The sequence below is a fragment of the Empidonax traillii genome, unplaced genomic scaffold, assembly GCF_003031625.1.
Source record: "Empidonax traillii isolate 1590-97213 ecotype Southwest subspecies unplaced genomic scaffold, ASM303162v1 scaffold209:size809316, whole genome shotgun sequence".
Lineage (NCBI taxonomy): Eukaryota > Metazoa > Chordata > Aves > Passeriformes > Tyrannidae > Empidonax > Empidonax traillii.
Genome location: NW_020955402.1, coordinates 570,685 through 589,017, shown reverse-complemented (window position 1 = coordinate 589,017; position 18,333 = coordinate 570,685). Strand labels below are relative to the sequence as shown.

The window sequence follows — 18,333 nt, the reverse complement described above, 5'->3', positions numbered from 1 at the left end:
CAATACATCTTTTCTTGAAAGTCATTAGCCATTGCTGTAAGTAGAAAATTATACTGACAGTAATTGGTGCTGTGCCTAAATCTATTTTACTGACTTAGAAATAGACTTATGGTTATTAAAAGAAGTTCACAAAAGAGTCAGGTTTAGAAGCAGTGGTGATAGTGGGTGTTTTTCTCGGTACCATAAGGAAGGTTAAAAGGCATAGCTTCAGTATTCTTCAATTAAATTCGAATATTTTACCACCTTCTTTGGGTAAGAATTTTCTGAGAATTCATTATATGAAATATAAATGAGGAAAACAAGAATTATCTATATATTCTATATTGTAATGGAAGTTTCATGGAATGCTGATGTTTAATATGTTGTATTATCCAGGAATTTGACATTGAAGCATTTCTAAGAAACACACGCTATTTTAAGGCTGATTACAAGTGTATAATCTCTGAACCACTACCAGTTAGTGGGGTATTTTACAGAACTGATGCCTAAGAATATCAAAATTCAAAACTTGCCAGTGTAAAATACTATTAAATTGTATTTCTGATTGGTTATCAAAGTCCATGCCAACTGCTTTTTCAACTCTCTCTCCCCCTGACAAGTCCATACTTATATTGTGCCATGTCTTAACGCACTGCTAACAGCAATTTCTTACAATCTCATAATTAAATCTCTAAGCAATTTCGGCGGCAATTTTTTTTTTTTGGTGACAGCCAAAGAGAAAAATGATGTCAAACACATGACTTCATGCAACAAATTCTGATATTAATGAGAGCACAACATTTGCAACTTCTTTTCAAAGGAGAGCACTGAGTATCATATGCCATAGTCACTTGGTGTACACTGGGAATTTTTAGTTAACTAGTAACCAGTCATAGTAATCTTTTGAAAGGTAAATTACTTATTAAATTATGGACTAATTGGTACTAGAAAAAGAAAATTTTAATAGACATTTTTAAATGGAATCATGTGCCACATCAAAAGCTCATACAGAGATGGGGCAGTGAGTCACAAATACAAGGCTAATTCAAACCCCTAGTTATTTCCAGAAGAATTATAGTTTTAAAGGAACTTAGACTCCACGGTACATGAAGAAATTGATAATTTCCTGAGCTTTTAATCAGAATGAATACCAGCCTTACATCACTAATATTAATAAATGCATCCCTGTTAAGTCAGCATTGTATTGTCGTGTGTACACTGTGCCCCAAAGTTACAACACCACAGGAACTTGCACTCTCTAGCTGCAGAATACCCTGGAGAGAAATGACACCAGGAAGATTACAAAACGCTCCTGCGAACCTGAGGCATGCCATCAAGACACAATATATTTCAACATAGCATCTTAGTTGTTGCAGGCTCGGAAAGGCTCCCCGACTTTCTGCGATTGAGAAATTTAAAGAAATAAATAAATAACTGAACGGCTGTTCATTCATTAGGAGCAGGAGCCAGGTGAGCCCAGCGCTGCCCCGCGGGTGCCTGTCCCTGCGGCGGGGACGCCCCGCGAGCTGCCCCGTGCAGCGGGTCGGCATCACCGCCCCCTCCCCGCGGGGAGTCCCTGAGCATCCTCCCGGCAGGACCGGACCCCGCTACAGCACCATGGACACAGCGCCCGCGCTCCCCGCGGGCAGGAGGCTCCGGCACACGCACCTGGAGGCGGCCGGGGGTGCTCCGGGCCCCGCATCCCGCTCCCCTCCCGCACCGCCCCGGGGGCTCCGCAGCCGCCCCGCCGGCCCCGCTCCCCCCTGAGCCGGGCCGGGCCGAGCGCCCCGTTCTTACCCCGCTCCAGAAACAGTCTCGAACCCCGCCCCGCTCCCGCGGAGCCGCCGTCCAGCCCCGGCACCCCGAGCATCTCCGGCGGGCCGGGGCTCCGCGCTCTGCCCGCCCCGATCCCGGCAGCCCCCCCAGCCCCTCGGCCGCGCACACCGCCCGCGGCTCCCTCAGCCTCGCGCTCCGCTCGCGCCCCCCCGGCCCCTCACCTCGGGGGACGGTCCCCCGCAGCCCGCACTGACCTGGCGCTGTCAAGTCTCAGCGGCAGAAACTGTTCCCTTCTAGTGGGATAAACTCCCCGGCTCGGCCCGTCCTCCCGGGCAGGGACCGCCTCCCCCGGCCGGCGCCGCCTCCCGCCGGCCCACGGCGGGCGTTGAGGGGAGCGGAGCGGGCCGAGGGCCGAGGGGGCGGCGGGCTGAGGGGACGGGCCGGGGGTCGGGGGCACGGAGACGGGGCGGCTGCGGGGCAAGCGGCCACAGGGACGGGGACAAGCGGGACAATGAGGAGGAGAACGAGGAGGAGGAGGCGCCGCGGCTCCTTCCTCTCCCTTCAGACCGTCCCTCCAGCCCAGCCGGTTCCCTCCGGGTCCGCGCCCGCCGAGCGGAATCACCCGCCTGTACCTGAGGGCAGAGCGCGGGCCCCGCAGTGGATCTGGAATTTGATCTCTGCTCCCTGTAATCTCCCGTAACTGAAAATTCGGTTTTTCCGCCTGCTGACTGCTTTCTCTCTTGCCTTCCCATTCTCCAGCCTCCTCCTCTCTGCGCTGGGTAGGTGGCTTGGTCACCTCACGTCAGGTTGTGTCCTGCTGTGACAGGAGCAAAGTCTTTTCTGAAAAGGTTTTTAGCAGTGACAGAGGTAAATCAAAGTCTTCTTTTCCCCTCACATCTTTTTTTTTTTTTTTTTTAAGCTAGAGATTGTCTCTCCCCCCTCCCAGGAATGCAGAGACAAGCGGTATAGGCTGTGCTCGGTATCTCTCCAGAGGCAGCAAGTCCCAACAAGCTTGTCACCTCCTCTATCTCACCCTCCGATTCTTTTAAAAAGAAGTTAGATGAGGAAAAAAAAAAAGGCATAAGATCAACAGATTTTAGAGAGTCATCCTGTAACTCAAGATGCCCCAGGATACAACAGTTATCTTTAAAACCTCTTGATCCTTGGACATCACTGGAAGATTGAAGGATCCTAAATTTGCCTCATTATGGTTCTTAGTCATCAAGCGTTTTGAAAGAGAGCCTGCGTTTGCTTTATTATTTGTATACTAAAGGCAATTTATAGATTACAGTTGAACACTGTAAAATACCTGGACTACCTACAGATACTAACTTTGCCTACAGCCTTTTGTTTATGAGAACAACCTTTCTGTCTGTAGAGGCTTGAAGCCTTGTGTTAATTTTTGAGAATTATCTGTCTATTTGTATAGGCTTGAGGTGTTATCTCTGCCTTGACAGATCATGGAATTTTTTTCAATTCATGCTTTTTCCCCCATCTGATTTTTTAGCCCTAGAAATGTGGAAATATTTTTTTGTAAGTGGGTATTTTTTGTTCTTTTTTTTTTTTTTAAACATTATTATTTTTATTTTAACATACTGCAGTAATATCTATTCCAGTAATACCCTCACGCAGAATTAGAAGCCAGGTGCTGAAAACAACTAAAACAAAACCTCAGAATTAGCTCAAAACGTCACAGATGAACAAACAGGCAAATGTGGGTGAAATAATCTCAACATTAACAGAGGTTTTAAATACTTAAATTATTAATATTTCTAACGGCATTACAGCAATATCTGTAAAGTTTCAGTAGGAAGTCAAGAGGAGAAGGATCTTAGCTGGACACTCCCCAGAGTTCTGATTTACTGGTGAGAACATAATAGTACTGTTCTCTGTGTGAACTGCTGGAGAATGTACCAGTTGCATTTAAGTGTCTGGACAATAGAGAATCCCTCCCAAAAATCAAGGTTTTAACATGCAAATTTTTTAAAACTCCGTGAAACCGGAACCGTACCAAAAATTGTCAGGTATTGATGCACATCCGACTGTGACTCTGCACTCAGGCTTTGAGTGGAGACTGTTAATAAGTGCAGAAGTGAAGCAGAAATACAAAGTTTCGATTTTAATGAAATGGCACGGATGAGACAGGCGGATCTAACTCGGCGCAGGGAAATCAGCCAAACGCAGATCTCAGGGAAGGGTTACATTTCAGTCCTGTTCTTAGCATGGTATTCTTGTCAGCAAGTCCATCCTTTGAACAGAACTCATGAAATACAGTGCAGAAACAGTAATGGTGGCTTGTGTGCAAATTGCTTAGATTTTGTAAATGTACATTTTAACAGAGACAGGATAGGAAAAAAGTTCCTTAGTCTGATTTCCTGCTTAACATAGATTTTTAGGTAGGATTTGGGACCCCATTGAATGTTTCCTTTAGACAGACAGCTAATCTTATTTTGAAGAATCAAGAGGTGAAGAACCCACAAATTTTCTTTGGCAGTTAAAAGTATGTCTTATTTATAATTTTAATTAATCTGTTTTTCCTTAACAAAGAGTGTTTTGGTTTTTTTTTTCCACACAGAAAGCCAATAATTTCTGTATTTGTAAAGAAATAAAATAGGCTACAAATAAATTATCTATTCTATAATTAACTTTAGTGTCTTTATACTGTAGTGAAATGGTCATAATAAAGAAATTATCAGTTTATCATAAGCTTTTGTTTGCATTATTTGGCTGCACAGTTCTTGATGATACGGACTTTCTCCCTGTCCTATTTGAGAGAATTCCTAAGTTTGGCTGGGACCTGTAAGTGTTATGAAACAAGTACGAAATGTCAGGCTCAGGCCTTCCTGAACCATGGGCAATTCTTCCCCAAGTTCAAAGAAAAGCAGAAAAGAGCCTCTCAGCATCAGTTCTACTTTCAAAATTAGATCATAATTTGTCTTTGCAGGAGATTAGTTATACTTTGTTTTTCTTATTGGATATAAAAGCATTAGTTAGTTCTTTTCATGTGAAAGAACTGTATTTTATACTAATTTTAATAATTCAGTTTTTAATGGTTAGTCTCTTTGAAGCATTCATTGCATGGCAAAAATATTATTTCTGCATACACTTATTACTGACTGACTGTACATTATTAATTTGAATTATTCAGAAAATTTGAAGCAGATTAAATTGAATCATATGGCAAAAATAGTCTCACTGCAATGAGAAAGAGTGGAATCTTGTGGAATCTCAAGATGGATAAAGGTCTTAGTAATGACCAAATAACCTCTCTTAAACAGTTTTATTTCTCTTTCCCACTGTAATGAACGAATTTCTGTGCAACAGTTTCTAAGGAATGCCAGGTAGAGGTTTATATATAATGAACAAATCAGAGACTCTCCGTGATGCTGTGATTTTTATGATTGGCTTGAAAAGGATAGAAATCTTATAAGGAGATAGAGAAGTGAAAGATTTATACCTCTTCCCCTCTCTGCAAATGTACAAGTTCCAACTTTTACTTACTTTTGATGTTTCCACTGTGTCTGTACTTTCAGGCTCTAGGTGCATTACACGAGTTTAAAATCACAAATCACACCGTGCATCCCGTCCCACAACTGGGGATAGAAGGAAAAAGCCAAACTTTTATCAGCTGGGGGACAATCTCGTACATGGACAGGGTGAGCATAAATCTGTCAGTCAGAAGAACAAGTTCTGATTCTGGAAATTGTATTGGTTTAAAGTAGTGGAGTTTAGAAAAGCTAAAAAAATATTGTACTGCTGCCTTTTCTAAAGTTACCCTGTGTACTTTCTCTTTTGTAATGTAATATTTTAATTCATATATCTGGTGTTCTTTTATTGATAAAAAGCATATCTTATTTGTCTTAGCATATCTTACTCTGTCTTATTGGCAGTTTTGGGTCTGGGAAGGAGTGTTTTTGAAAAGTAAGTCATAATATTCCACCACACTCCTATCTATCTCCAGCTTTCACATTCTGTGTATAACACAGTTCTGCTTGAAGGAAATCAGAAGTTTCAGCTGCTATGAGTAGCATTTTCTACAGATCTATGACAAAACCTATAGAATAAACTGCATTTCTGTAAGTGATGGCAGAGGACTATCCCTTGGTGTGATTCCAGGCTGTTTGGAATCTCACTCGGGTGTTTTCTGCTGCCTTCCACACGCTGTGTCTCGGATCCAGCAGCACAGAGAGGACAAGGCAGAATGCAGATTTTTCCCAGATAACTGTAGAGCGGGTCAAAACAAGAACTCGTTACAAAGGAGCCTCCTTTGCCTGAACTTTCAGGCTTAGATAAAAGAGAACAAAATCCAAATCATACCTGTTTTAAGTTCAGTAAAGCCAAGATCACACCAGGCTGTCTATCTCTAATTATAATGTTTTTTCATGATCCTTATTCTCTCCCCAAATCTTGACTTTTCTGATTTCATCCTCTCTTGAAGAGGATAACTTCCTCTCTAGGACTGTCTGGTTCTTCTCTAATTGCATATTATATTCATGTTCTAGTCCTATTCTGATCAAATGGGCCCAAAGTGCATATCACAAACGGCAGGCAAAATAATATATAGGAATAAAGAGCTCAAGCAAATACTGCTGTCAGATTTGTTAATCCATCTGAAATTTATTTTGGAAGGAATCCTTTAAAGAAACTTAAAATTTAAGGTCATTTTGAGCCTCATTTAAAAACAGTTTATCCTAATTTCTTGGGAGATTGAGTTAAAACAGATTTATGAATGTAACTTGCTCAACCTCAGAAATTCAGATTTCTACAATTACACATGCTTAGACATCTGAAATTAGTAGGTGATGCAACCAAGACTCGGAGTTGTGCTAATCTAAGATGGGAAGGAGGTGGCTGGTCTTGTGGTCAGAGCATGGGACTGGCTGCAGAGAGGTCTCACTTCTATTCCTGGTTGTGTCACCGACTTCCTGTGGGTCACTCAGTCACTTAGCTCTGTCTCATTTTACTTATAGAAAAAATAGGAATAATACTTCCATTGCTAAAGCACTGTGAGACTGAAGTCACCAGTGTTTATACGATTGTTTTATGCTCATAAAAGGATTTTGTGTGTAATTGTATCAGCAGAGCACAACCTATATTCCTAATTTATTTCCTTTCGTGTAATTTGCTGATTTTCTCACACAGGAATTCACCAATTCCAGTAAAGACTAAAAACTCAGAATTGCAAATTTTAACTTCCAGCATCTAGAGAACTTTGTTGAAGAGAATTGAGTTTTCTCTGTAAGAGTGTGAGAAAGGTAGTTTTGTGCCATTTACTCCCTCATAATTGTTACAAAATAATTAATACTCCCCCCCCCATTGTTTCTTTTGGAGTACAGTGTGAAGATCTCTTGGTACTTCCATTTCCTATAACCTTTGTCCCACTTTATAGTTTTTATACATTGTTGTGATGGAATCAATTTGAACAACTATTTTTAAAATCCCTGGTTTTTACATATTTTGCCCGAATCTCCAGGGTGCTCAGATAGATGGAGGAAATACTGCTGGTCCACTAAAGGATGATTCTGTAGAAAAACAGTTTACACCGCAGCTACTGCATCCCAGCAACTCCTGGTGTTCTCCTTGCCTTAAGGAGTAGTTCCCAGGATCTCTGTCACAGTGGCATGAATCTCATGGTCGTGGTACCCACAACTTTTATTTCTGTTGCAGAGAGGTTTTAAATCAATGTGGCTCTTCCAAATGTCTGGCAAATTTGGTTTATATACTTAGATACTTGCTCTCATGTTAAATATTTTGTAATTATTAGGACAGATATAGATAATAAAGATGACATTCATACCACCCTATGGATTTAATTACAATGGCTTAAATACATTCATTAGTCATTAGAACAGATAGGTTGAATGGCTTTCTATGATAACAAGACCAAAAACTGAAAAAGCAGTTCTTTGATTATCTTTGTAATTAATACATATTATTACAAAGCTAACTATTCTAAAATGATGTCATTTTAGTAATGCTAGTTTTGAAAGATCCACCAGGAGTGGCATAACAATAAAGTGGGAGCATCCTTCTCTTGCACCTCCCAAGTTGTGTTGCAGAGGATTCTTTTGCCACGGGTGTTGTGAGCCCTGAGGAAGGTCCAGCCAAACACACCCCAAGCTCTGCCTTCAGACTCTCCCACAGGTAGTGCTGTGAGACTCCACACAGCAGCAGAGTGAGAAAGCACATCAATATTTGTGCTATCAGGGCATAACATTTTCCAGTGCTGCTTTGGGTAAATGTACACATGCTAAACTCAGATGAGAGTTCCTACTGTGTGAGCAAGATCTGCTTACTCTGTGATTAAATCTTCATCATGAAAACGTGCTGCCAGCATGCAGGGAATTGTGCTGGGCAGAGAAGCAGCAACTTTAATCCTAATTTTGTTTTGCAGAAGTACAAGAAAGTAAAATAAGCCAGGCATTGCAGCTTGAAATAGCAATTATATTAAAGTTATCACATTGCATTCATGCAAATAGTTCCATTGCTTTGTCTGCTGCTCTTCTGAACTGACTCTTGTTAGTCTTTCAAATAAATCATTATTTTCATTTAAGATCTTAAGACTTTTAAAAAATAAAGTTAATAACTGGTTGTTAGTCTGTGCTAACCATTAGAGGATGCCAGGTAACTTTAGCAGTGAATCAGGGGCTATTTTGGGAGAAAAATATTACAATAATTTGCAGGAAATAACCTTTTTGTTCCAAAACAGCTGTCATTGAACACTATTATATCTACAACAATTAAAATTATCTTTGGTAACTTAGTATTTGGCACTGCTCCATTATTGTTCAGTTAAATATTTTTCAAGTGTGTTAGGACTTCTGCCCACTGTGTGCCTGAACCCCTTCCTTATCAATAGAGAAGCTCTCGGTGTTGTCACATTGGAGTCTCTCAGGGCAGGACCTGTGCCACCTTCTGCCAGGGTGCTCTGCCATTCTATAAACTGGCAACAGGACTTCTCCTGAGCACTGATGGTTCAGCACTGGCAGGAGAAAATTTACCTTTTCATACAAAGTGTCGAATGCCAGAAAAAAAAATAATAAAAAAATCAACTAGCTAACATATAAAGTGAGTTAGGAAACGTGCAAACATCCTGGTGAATTTAAATAGCTGGTTGGATCAGAAATGGAGGAAAAATAACATTGGGTCAGGAACAAAACACAAAGCAGCCAGAAACCTTGTATTTCTAATTTAGGTTATAAATACTCACTGCTAAAAAATTCGTTGTTACAAAATGTAATTGATTGAAAAAAGGCAGGTTGGGGGGGTGTTAGTTGATGGCTTTAATATGCTTCAAATATCAATTAAAAATATCTCCACATTGCTGAGGCTTTTTATTTCCTCAGATATGCAACTAACACTTTCTGTGCTTTTCAGAATGAAACCTTTATTATTTATATTGTAATAGCACTTGTGATTCCTCTCTATGGCTTTGAGTCCTCAGCGTTAACAGGGCAGAACTGAAAGAGCTCTGCAAAGATTCTATTTTCCATATGCTGCTTATGGTAATGTTTTATTAATAGAATATTTGCATACAAAGGAATGTTTACTTGTAATTCTATCAGTGGAAGTTAATATAGAAGCACCTTCAATGTGACATGTATCAGATGCCATCAAACTCGTTTTTGTACATAAGATTTTACTCTGTGAACTTCGTTATTATTATTTTCTTACCCTCTGTATTGTTGTGGTAGCAAAATAATGCAATCTTGGGAGTATACAGAAGACATTGTGTTGATTTCTGGTATTTGAGTTTTATATATAGTCATATATAATAAACTGTAGCAGTTTAGTGCACTGTGGACTAGAATCTGCCAACCCACTGTTGTTTCAGTGAAATAAATTTAATATAAACTCTCCTACTTGTATTTGAAAATTTCTGAGAGTTGGGCCTGATCCCTCCTTTATGTGTTTGGTGGTCTCTGCGGACTCTTCATTTTTCTGTGCACAGTTCTTTGGTCCAGCAGTTGAACCTGAAGCCAAAGCTGGTGAACCGAAGTATAAAAATTAGGGGTAGAACGGTAGAACAGAAAATGTGATTACATTGTGAAATTATAATTGAAATTTCATTTATCCCTGCTCAAATAGGCATAGTTACAAACTATCCACATATAAACCCCTCTTTTTTTGGCTCTAAATAGGAATTGAAGGTAATTCAACTTATCTTACAAATCACTGAAAAGCTGGATTTTTTTTAGGATAATGTACAGATAAAAAAATGTATCAGAAAGTAGGATTTTCTTATCATAACCTCTCTTCTTAGAGCGTAACAGTTCAAACTAAACCACAGCTGAAGTCACTTTTTCAGTAGCAGCTGGTTTTCCATAACTTGGATTTTTGCAATAATGATTTACACATCTTCAAAGAGCACAGAGTGAGCAAAACATTACTTTAAATATGAATGAAAACATATTGCAGTTATTTCTTCCAGGTAGAACACAAAAGTTTTGACTCACTGCTACTTTCACTCCTAGAAATAGGAGTGAATACTGAGGGAAGAGGGAAGTTGCAACAGAAAAGATTTTGGGGGAAAATGCTTGTTTATAGACTGTGACTTGGACAGCTTTGTTCTTCAAGGACATTTCTTCAGGCAGGATGGAAGAACAAATCTAAGTCAGTGGTGTTTCAATCTATATAGTGGTGTATAATGGAGTGAAATCACAGCAATAAATGCCCAAGATATGAAAAGCAAAGTTTCAAATTTACCATTCCACAATGCAGAGGAGGAGTTTTCATTGTGATTGGGAGAAATAAAAGAGAGCAAAATCGCTTTTGTCTCTAGATATATGTCCAGAAGATTACTAAAAATTGGAAAAAATATCACTGGTTTTAGGAATTTAGCCTGTTCCTTGGAATGAAGTTATTAAACCTGTTAATCTTAGCTCAGAGCAAGGAAAAGACTCAGGTAACTGCTCTCACACATAGCAGGACACTCCTTCCATTCTATATTTGCTGGTTCCAGTGTCCTGTTTACTCATCACACAGCTCCAGGCTCGTTTAGTCTGCAGTTCTTTATTCATGACTGTACCTTTTTTAATTGATTTTTTTTTGAAACCTCAACTCCATTGATACAGGTTTTTGCCTCAGCTTTTTTTGTTATATGAAGTTCCCATTTTTTAAATTGTGTGATGTGATCTTGCATAGTTTGATCCATTTACCAGCTCAGGTTTTTAAATGCTCTCAAACATTTCTTCAAGTTAATGTTTATATTTTTGAGAAACAGTTCTGCAAAAATATGGGTATTTCTACTATTGGCATTTTTTTAAAACAGACAGCAGTATATCTTATTTCCCAGGGACATTAATTTTGTTCTCTAACTCTCTGAAACCACTTTAATTGGGAAAATAGATAATCATTTCTAGTAGAGAGGTGAAACTAGGAATGTGGAACAGAAAAGTAGCCAACCTGCTCTGAGATCTGGGGGTACGACAGCAAAGCTAAATTCTAAATTCACATATTTTTAGAGCGATTACCTAAATAATTTATATTCATGCTTCTTGAAGATGTGGTAAAGATATTTATAAGAGCACATTGGAGCATTCTTTCAACGTCTAAAAACCATTTTATAGGTATTTCTTCCTCTTGAGTATTGCTGACTTCCAGCTACATGTTCACTGTACACTTTCACGCTGCACTGTTTTTCTATATGCCATCTATTTATTACCCTTAAACTTCAATAGCAACCACTAAGCTGATACTGAAGCTCTTCTGAATGATCATTTCAATGAATTACAACCCTTCCCTATAACTAATTTCAAATTAAAACATGACTCAATCCATATTGAAAGTAGAGACTTGCCCTGGACACAAGTCAGTCTTCCAAAATCCCTTTTAAGTGAAAAAGGACTAAAATGGTTTTAGTATCTCTGACTTGCTTAACCATCCTCTTTCAGCCGTTGGGCTCAGCTGCAGGAACACCCTCAGCCTGCCCGTGCCCCCGAGCTCATAAAAGCCCTCCCTTTTCACTCGTGTTTCCATCAGAGGGGCATTAACAAGAGCTATTTATCTCTTTCCCCTGCTGGTTCTCTCTCTGCTGTTTCAATTAGACACCTTTTCTCTGCTAAACATTGTGAAATGCTGCTAAAAGGGATTACAGACTAACACAAAACAGTTAAAAGAAATATTTTCTTAATCTAGAAGCTTATGCTGGCTACACAGGGCACAACAATAACAAGAACAAAAATCCCAAGCACTAAACCAAAAGTAAAATAACTGTCAGAATATTGGTCAAGAAGACTTTCTAGAGCCTTTAGATTGATTCACACAGTAAAAACATTCAACAAAGTCAAAATTAAATTTAAGAAGGGCTTAATTTAAACTTTCTAGGTGTGCCTTCTACCTGTGTTTAAACAGAGATCTCCAAAGTTTCAAACTGCCCTTAGTAATTCCTGAACTTTGAGTCCTAGAGACATCTATGTACATGCTGCAGGTTTGCTTGAGCAGAGGGAAATGAATCTTCTTGAGTTCTGGATCTTTATTCCCTGCCTGAAGGGTGTATCCTGTGAACAGCCCATTTCTCCTAGTAAGCAACTGGCCGATCTAACAGTGGGAAATGAAATTCAGAGGAATAATTCCCCTAAAAAATGAGGAGACCAGTTGGTTGAAGGATATTTGCACTGGCCAGCACTGTTCCATAAAAGCCACACTGAAGATGGGGAGAGCTCTGCTCTGGAGAGGACCCCTCCAAGACATGTGTGCTCCTAGGTTTATTTCCCAATAACCCAAGTGCATCTCAGACCACTCAGATCACACCTTTTGGAGAACAGTTTTTTCAGCTGTAGAAAGTCTAGTTTGGTTTTTAGTGTTTGTTTGATTGTTTTTGTTATTGTTTTCTTTTTTGGTGTGTTTTTTTTTTAATGGCTGCTTTGAGCTTTCTAAAAAGAACTGCATTTCTTTCGTATATGATGTTGTGCAACCTGTGATTCAAAAAACTGGCATTAATGAGACATGTTGAAGAGGAACACAGACCTGAATTACCTACTACATGTTCCCTTAGGTGAATGTGTTTCACTGGTAGTTTATGGGCAGAAATGTTAAACATTAAAAATCTGCTCAATTGTGTACAAGATTCTTAGAGTAGATAAATGACCTTGTAATAACTTGAACTCCTAAAGCATTTGTTAATTAGGCTGTGGGTAATTTTTAAAGTATTGCCATAGTGATAGTTTCCAGAATGTTCTCTGCTCAGAGTAGAGTTTGGGAAATTCCTTTTACAAAGGAATTGTAAGTTATTCCTGGAATATAAGTTAACAAAGACATTTCCATAAACTATTACTTTTTAATGTTACTTTAGCTCTTTAAACCAGGGAGATGATTTGACCTGTTTATGGACTTCCTTAAAGGATAGAGGTGAGGAACAGAGCAGCTGCATTTTGATTCGACACAAAAGGTGAAGAAGTTTTCTGTGTCACCAAAGGCTTTTTTTTTCTCTGTCAGTTTTAGAAGCAGCATTGTAGTACTAGCACATAATCCCACACATGCTAACACATGTCCATTGCCACTACCATGGCACAACCTCCATGGAGTTATCTGTGTGTGTCAACAACTGCAGGAATCACAACTTCAGCTTATGTCTGACAGTAAGATGGGCAGAATTTTGTCTCTTGCTCCTTCTCTCACAACTCTGGGTAGGCTCTGAGAGGGTGCTTTGCCCCAGCTCTTTGTTTTGGTTTGTGGTCCATTATGGAAAACAGCCATTCATGAACTGAACAACAACAAAAGGTTGTCTGTTGCTCTGCTTCCCAACTCAGAAAAGCTGTTTCAGACTCCTTTGCAACTAGAGTCGTCTGGATGAAAGCTAGTAAGGAGACAGAAATATCCATTCCTTCTAAAATCCAAACCATGCTTCTTGTACAGAAAACAAGGGCCTTCAAAATGGAAACTGGGAGTGGCAGCTTTTGCTTGCAATTCTAAGCACGTGGTTCCCAACCTACGAGAGTGGAGAAGGTGCTAGAAAGGGGCAAACTCATGAGGTGAGAGAAGATATTCAGATCTAAAAGGTGTTCTTTGTGTTAATTTGTGCTTGAAAATGACCCTCAACTTTTTCTCCTCGTGGTCATCTTTTCCCTGACCCTTCTCCCTTTCTGTGGACACTGAGGTGCTCTTTTATCTTTTCCCCCTGGATAACTGCACCAAGGATTTCTTTGCTGATAGCTCATGATGAAGTGTTAAGACTAAGAAAAAGCCCTGATATCTTTCTGCACAGAAACTTCACGTTATCAGAAAGGTTTTGATGGGTGCAGGAATTTATTTTGGCCCTATGTTCCAGAATGGCTTTACAGACATGGAAAGCAGCTTCTTTATGTTTCATTTCAACAGCACCAAAGAATCCAATTAACAGTGATATAAGAAGTGATGAGATATTAGTAAAAACAGGTAATGTTTTCTGAATTACTTAGCAATTTAAATGGTTTTCTACATTGCAAGGTCCACTGGAGGACCATTGATACCACTTGTGTGAGAAGCTGCACTGGAAGAAAGCAAGGGCAATTTACAGCCTTGTGATGACCTGAAGACATCGGGGACTTGGCCTGACCCACAGAAGGAAAAGGGTGAAGGTCGACTGATTGAGATTGAATCAGATAATACCCTTTTCTGTCCTTAACATCCACAATACCTTTTTTTATGTGCCTGAATGCTGAAGACTGGTAGCATCAAGTAATTACTTTCCTTCATCTGGAGCTGCTTGGATGCATTCTTTCTACTATGCTAAGTAATTAATAAAATCCTTGTAATCTTTCTCTTTATCAGCTGGTTTATCATCTGGTGTTTCTACCCCTGCACATTTCCTTTATTCCTTCCATGATCTAGAAGAAAGAACATCACTATCTCCATAGCTGTTACAGTATTTTATTCCCTATGCAACACTACTTCTGCATTATAGTTAATTTCTGAGAAATTCCATATTTAATCTCTGCTTCCTAAATGTTTAGATTTACCACTTTCTGGTTCTTATCTAGTTTTATATAAATGTGAACCATTTGGCATGTCTGACATCATATATTCTGCCAAACAGCAGAGAAACTAATTGAAATACTCTGAGCATTTCAATTTCCATCCGTGGGCCAAATTCCCAGTTGTCATCAGCTCCGTTGTCGTAATCATGGAGCTCCACAACAGTATGTGGAAATATGCTGACACAAATCGAGGCTATAGCCCACTATCTGCAATTGTTGTTTAGTTGCCTGATGGAAAAGAAATTTTTTGTACATCCTGATGCTGTTTTCTCCAGCAGCGTGGCTTCTCAGTAATTGCCACCTTTGTCCTCCTCGTTACAGAATGTGCTATATCGAGCAGCTGGGATGAACTGCTGTACCATCCAGGAGTGAATGGGGCAGCGGTCACATCCACTCTTGGCAAATTGTCTCAGCCTTGGATCCTGTTTCTTGCATCCTGATGCTGAAAGTTCTGTTTACTACAGTTTTCACAATAGCCTTTGAGAACGAGGACTCCCAGAACACAATAGTGCACCTCCAAAAGGGTTGCCAAGAGGGGAAAAAAATAGACTTCCTTCTTTGGCAGAGCTGGAATATAGGTAAGGCTGCACAGCATTCCTTGCCAGCAAGGGGGGCATAACAACTCTTTTTGACTCTGATCACTCAAATGAAGCTGCGTTTGAGAAAATGCATTTTTCTTGGACAGGGGGAGCCTGGAATGACTTTTGCTGGTAAAGAAGACTGTATAGAGAAAGGAAAGAAGGATAGCATTCAAACATTTAAGGGGAAGGGAAACTATGGACATCTCAATTGTCAGCCTGCCAGAGACCACAGGCAGCAAGGAAGGCCATTTAAAATTGAGTGTACCATGAGCACCTAATGAAAAATAGGAGGACACCTCGTTCATAGGCAGTGGATCACACTGCTAATTTACCAGCAGTAAGAGAAATCCTAGCATGAGAGATAGACTGTGATACCATGAACACCCATGAGAACAGCCAGAGAATGAACCAGAATTTACAGGACTACTTCTCATCAGGGGAGCCACTTGATCTGGTTCCCAAGAATTCTTTTCTTGCGTGGGAAAGGACAGAGGGATTGAGGTAAGGAGCAAGGAGGATATCCATGCTACTTCTTTCCCATTTTCCCTGGAAAGTGGAGAAAGAATGGCATAGCTGCCCCAGAGCCTGAGCCTGGAGACCACCCAGAACTCCTTCTAGAAGCAACAGGACAGGGATAAAGGGCTGGGAATGCTCTTTGGTTTGTGCTGTAAGGGAGAGTGTATCAGGAGAGGGCTGGAAGGATAACATCTCAATGAGGATACTTCATTGGGAAAGGGAAATAGAAGAGCCAAACATATAACAAAGAAAGAAATAGGAAGAGAAAACAGATGAGCAGAGAAACTGCAGCTTCTGGATTCTTAGTGATTAAGATTTCCCTGTGTCTGGTACAGGGTTTAGCAGTATGGGTGTTGATTTTGAGTCAGTTAACAAAACAAGAGCTGTGCTCTTAGAACTCGGGCAGTAGCCTGAGTGTGGCTGTTGAGCATGTATGAGACCTTTTTCATTTTTTCGTCAATTATAGTGTTGGTTTTGTTCATCTTCAGCAGCATTTATAACAGAATTAGTCAGACTCGCACTCAGCTCAAAAGACATGTTTTTTAAATTAAGCTGCAGTCAAAGAACAAATGGATTTAAATAACAGGGAAAAGTGTTTCATGAAACTTTGAAAAGTTCAGTAAAGCCCCAAACTTATAAATTCTAGAGGTCCAACGAAACCCTCTATACTCGTTTTTTGACTTGTCTCAGCTACCCTGTGAGGGACTGCAATGCCACTGCTCTAATTCCCAGTGCCTTTGGAATAGGACAGGGCTCATGCCTTCGATCTCTCCATGATCTCACCTTCTCTATTCAGAAGCTCTAATGCCTGTGAGCACCCCCGGGGTGCTGGCAGTGGTGACAACAGCAGCAGAATGTTGGTGAGGCACACACGGGTCACCCCTGGGGCAGGTGTGCCCTGCTGAGGCTCGGGGAGACTTTTGCACATGGTCCTGGCCAGATGCAGGGATTGCTCTGGGGAAGGGGAGGATGAGAGAACGAGCGTGGGCGGAACACGGGAATTCACTCTGGTTGGCTGAGGGCTCTGCTCGAAGCAGAAATATGCTGACTTTTGTATGTATGTGATAAATGTGTTTTAAGAATAGCAGTGATTTCTTAATCCAGTTTTGCAAGTACAAACAATTACAATGCCTTGTAAAATAGTTGCTTGGATTCCATAGTCCCAATGTAACAAAGATCAAACTGCTTTTCAGCCCATGATGATCACTTTTACTCCTGTTTGAAGGAGGAGGGGAAGGAATACCAGAGTTTGAAATCAAATATTTTTATCTTAATTACCTTATATGAACTTTTGGGATAAAATATTAGAGATGCATCTTACTATTTTATTCTTTTAAGCACTGGTGGCTTTAAACACAATTGCTGTTTTGTGCTGCAAATTCCAGATGAGCTTTCTGATGCCCAGTGCATATTGAAATACAGAAGATGAGCATTTTAGCTCTTCAAGACAGAGCAAACCAGTTTCTTCTTAACACTTTCTTCTACACTTTCTGGGATTTGCTGGATTATGCTGGTCTTTTTAAGACATGTGGGAAATCAGAATATTTGATTGCTATATGTATGCAGCTAGAGTTTGGTTTTAAAAAGGATAGAAAAACATATAATGACATTGAAACTCTATATGCCCAAAAGAACCCAAATCTGGATCTTCAGTTAGAATACGAAGCTTGCATTCCTGAGGTACTCTCTGTTTAAGCCCAGTCCCTACTGAGCAGTGGCATCTGAAAACACACAGAAAATAAATCAGCCCAATGTGTCACTGTTGGCAGGAGCATTTTTGTGTTTATAAGAAAATCCCAGGACTATTCTAGCATACGTGGTCTGAATTGTCTTGTATCCCCAGGGTGAGTTACTCCCCTAACAAGGCTCAGTGCTGAAGGTGTATCTCCTTTTAAAGCAGGGATTACAGAATCCATGTAGAAAAGTCCAGGGTAAAAGTTTACAAAAGTGTATTCTGTTTCTTTTAGCTGGGATGCTCTAATGGGATCAGTTGAACGGCAATTGTAACTTTCCTATAGGTAGCATAGCCAAGATCTGTTTCAGAGCCCATGGATGGAAAAAACCAAACCCCCGTTTCTCTGTTCCCTTGTTCCCCTCCCATCTCCCTGTTGTCAACGGGGGGAATTGGCACTGAGGTTGTGTGTGTGTGTGCCTGGGTTGGGGCCGGAGGAACAAGCCCCAAAGCCTCTCAAAGCCTCCTTCCTGCAGCTGCAGTAAAGCAGAGAGTGTGCTCAGCCAGAGAACTTCACGTGACATCTTTAATTGAGTTCTATCTAAGGTTTTCCCTTTACAGAAGGCTTTGTGAATGTGCAGTCATGTTCAAAAGGATTTTTTTATCAAAGGTAGAACACAGTGCATGATTTGGCAGTATTTTTGTCAGTCACTCTGTTATTTGTAGCCCCCTCTCTCTCTTACTCACTTATTTCTCTTTCTGCAAACCCTTTTCATGATTGCTCACTGTCGGGATGCAGTGGAGTGGGGGGGAATGCAGTGGAATGGGATGCAGTGGAATGAGGGGGATGCAG

At 40.4% G+C, this 18,333-nt stretch overlaps 1 protein-coding gene across 2 annotated transcripts in view; it reads right to left on the bottom strand.

The window, feature by feature from the left end:
* Positions 1-2,118, bottom strand: part of PPARG (peroxisome proliferator activated receptor gamma) — a 52,332-nt gene extending 50,214 nt beyond the window's left edge. The window contains exon 1 of one of the 2 annotated variants that reach the window (XM_027887421.1): positions 2,010-2,118. The gene's annotated coding sequence lies outside the window, so the exon portion shown is untranslated. Of the gene's footprint in view, positions 1-1,976 lie in introns of both variants that reach the window. The other variant, XM_027887420.1, reaches the window with a different exon arrangement.
* Between the last annotated feature and the right edge of the window lie 16,215 nt (positions 2,119-18,333).